This window comes from Mastomys coucha, unplaced genomic scaffold, assembly GCF_008632895.1.
Source record: "Mastomys coucha isolate ucsf_1 unplaced genomic scaffold, UCSF_Mcou_1 pScaffold19, whole genome shotgun sequence".
In the NCBI taxonomy this organism is placed as follows: domain Eukaryota; kingdom Metazoa; phylum Chordata; class Mammalia; order Rodentia; family Muridae; genus Mastomys; species Mastomys coucha.
In genome coordinates, this window is record NW_022196901.1 from 2,492,567 (window position 1) to 2,496,021 (window position 3,455).

Below are 3,455 nucleotides of genomic sequence, written 5' to 3' on the forward strand. Positions count from 1 at the left end.
TGACACTGGATGTGGTGGTGCATGCCTGTAATCCCAGCGATAAAGTGGCTGAGGCAGGATTGAAAGTATAATCTATCTTGGCCTACATAGCAAGACTCAGCCTCAAAAACATTATACAAATCCTAATATGGTGCTGGAGAGATGACTCAGCAGTTAAGAGCACTGGCTCTTCTTCCAGAGGTCCTAGGTTCAATTCCCAGCAACCACAGGTGGCTCACAACCATCTGTAACAGGATCCGATGACCTCCTCTGGTATGTTGGACGAGAACCACAATATACTCATATACATAAAATAAATAAATCTTAAAAAAACATTCCTAGTGTGAGTGGAGTTAGACCCTAAAACCCACTGACTGAACTACTTTACATTCTTTAGGACAGCAAGTTTGGCTAGAAAATTCTTCAGTTATATGTTGTTCCATAAGATACATAATGCATTTTGAATAAATCATACTCATTTTCCAAATACATATATATTAGCATGAATTTTGGTGTGTTCTCTCTGGGAGGAGAGAACCAGGTACAAAGGAAAATTTTTATGTGTTTACCCTTTCAATCCCAACCTCAACATGAAGTAACAAAGAGAACTTCTAAATATTCACTGCCCCCTGGGAACTGCACTAGGAGAAGGAAGATGACCACTACTGGTCTCAACTTACAGAAGAGAAAACCAAGACGCACCAACAGGGAGTTCCAGAGGCCAACCCAAAGCCACCCTGCCCACAGGATGAAGGCTAGCACAAGAGGGTTCCCAACTGCTTCTACTTCATATGCTCCCTGCTGTGTCCTCTTCAAAATACAAGAGATATGGTCCAGTATCCAGTATACATATGTATAGATATGTATTTATTTTTGAGATAAGATATTCCTTTATATCCCAAATTGGGCTCCAACGAGTTATCCTCCTGCCTCAGGCTCTTAAGTGTTGGGCTTACAGAAATAAATTAATGTGTTACCACATCCAATTTGTGTGCATCTTAAATGATACTGGGTTCATTTTCTGTTTGAGTCCACCAAAGGTCTAAAACTTGTTGCCTTTTAACTTCTGTTCACACTCGATCATTAATGCAGTATCTATGAACTGGCCTTCTTACAAAAAAACCCACTTGTGACCCGAGTCAACACTCTCTTTGCTTTCATGGCCATGCTAAGATATCCCCAGAGCTGAGAAACATTTCCATGGGTGGAGTCTGGGAGGAAGAAGGAAACTCCACCTTATTGTTTCAGCTCTCATACTGAGACCAAGCATCCTTTCTGTTGCCGGCTTACTGCTGCATTTCTATGTTCTTTCACTCTATGTGTGTGTGTGTGTGTGTGTGTGTGTGTGTATGTGTGTGTGCGTGCGCATGCGAGAGAGAGAGAGAGAGAGAGAGAGAGAGAGAGAGAGAGAGAGAGAGAGAGAGAGAGAGAGAGAGAGATTCTGCCTCTGAGGATAGTTTGGGATTGTTATGCAGTGTTCACAAGCAGAAGAGCACGGCGTGTCTGCAGGAAAATGAATGCATTAGATAACATTTCTTTCTTATTGAATCATAATGATGCCAGGAATGAGTTGTTAGTAAGACAACATATCCTCATAAATAATGTATCCTTAAGCAGAAGCACACATAAAATACTTAGGAACTGACCAATTGATTAAAATGTAACCAGAGATTCCCTGGTATCCCCTGGGTGCAATGGTTCAGGATTTGCTAATTCAGTATCTGTGGTGACCACATTAACTGCCACAAAATAATGAAAGTGGGCTATTTAGGCACAATCTCATATATTGGCTTGAGACACATGATCTCAGTCCGATGGAATGTTAGGGTCTGCACTGGCTCCCTGCCCTTTTCTCCTGTGGGAAGTGCACAGCTGATCCCAGTAGTACTGAAGATTTGGCTTCTGTACCGGCTGGTTTTGTCAACTTTGACCTAGCTAAAGACAACAGAACAGAAGGAACCTCAATGAAGATAATACCTCCATAAAATACAGGCAGAACTATAGGCATTTTCTTAATCAATGATTGATGGAAGAGGGCCCAGTCCATTGTGGGTGGTGCCATCCCTGGGCTGGTGTTTTATGATCTCTAAGAAAGCAGACTGAGTTAGCCATGGGGAGCAAGCCAGAAAGCAGCACTCCTCCATGGCCTCTGCATCAGCTCCTGTCTCCCGGTTCCTGCCCTGCTTGAGTTGTCAGGACTTCTTTTGATGATAAACTGTGGTGAGTATGCATAAGCCAGAGGGACCTTTGCTTCCCCGACTTGCTTTTCGGCCATGATTCTTCATTTCTGCAGCTACAAAATCCCTAAGAAAGTTTCTCTTCGGCAAGATGGCACTTCAATATCGTTCTCTGAAAGTGATGGACAATAAGCTATCTGTCTTTGGCTGCGAACATCTCTGGAGGGCAGGTTTAAAATGAGAAGGACCCTCATGAAAAGCTGCAGCTTTGATAATGGGGGCAGTGGGAAAATCTTCCATTGTGGACAACCAGCAAAGGGACAGACACATAAACATACACATAGAATTTCATATTCTTTCTATTCACTTTCTTATTTCCACACTTGTCTGAATCATTAATGGTATGACTGCATTACAAGAAGTAGCTAACATTAAAAGGACCATTAACTTCCTTCATCTCTATTACAGCTGATATTATGGTCATTAGAAGCTATGAAGATCCCTGTGATAGTACTGACAATGTAAGTCCACAGCTCCCTGTAAAACAGAGATCTATTTTTCTTTTTTTTTCTTTCTTTCTTTCTTTCTTTTTTTTTTTTTTTTTTTTTTTTTTTTTTTTTTTTTTTTTTTTGGCTTTTTGGCTTTTTGAGACAGAGTTTCTCTGTGTAGCCCTGGCTGTCCTGGAACTCATTCTGTAGACCAGACTGGCCTCAAACTCAGAAATCCACCTGCCTCTGCCTCTGCCTCCCAAGTGCTGGGATTAAAGGCGTGAGCAGCACTAACATCAATGGGGCTTAATACACAGACTTGCTTTTATTAGTAGTAACTATAATTAAGCTTCTCTCTACTACATCTTTTCTGCATCCCCATGATGTCTAACCTTCATAATTATGCCAGGAGGATCTGGGATTGTATTGGCTGCAGATGAGAGTCTGGTTTGTGTGAGATAAGTAGCCTTTGAATTGCACAGTATGTATGGGAAAAAGTTGTGACAGAATCCCAAGTCTGCCTGTGTGAAAGCTTATATGTTGCCTTCCCCAGAATCTCTTCACACAGTCTACCATAATTTGTGCATCCCTTGTCAAAATGAAAATTCATGACCTCTTCAGAAGTAGAAAATTTAGGACAGTAATCAAACAAGATTGCAACAGGGGCCCTTAAAAGGGCCGTAGTCTGTAACTGTACAGGTTTGTTTTTTTAACTTTCTAAAGTTTTTTGATAACTTCATACATGTGTACTTTATATACACTCCTATGACCCCTCCCTCCTTCCCTGTTTGTTTCTCTCTCTCTCTCTCTC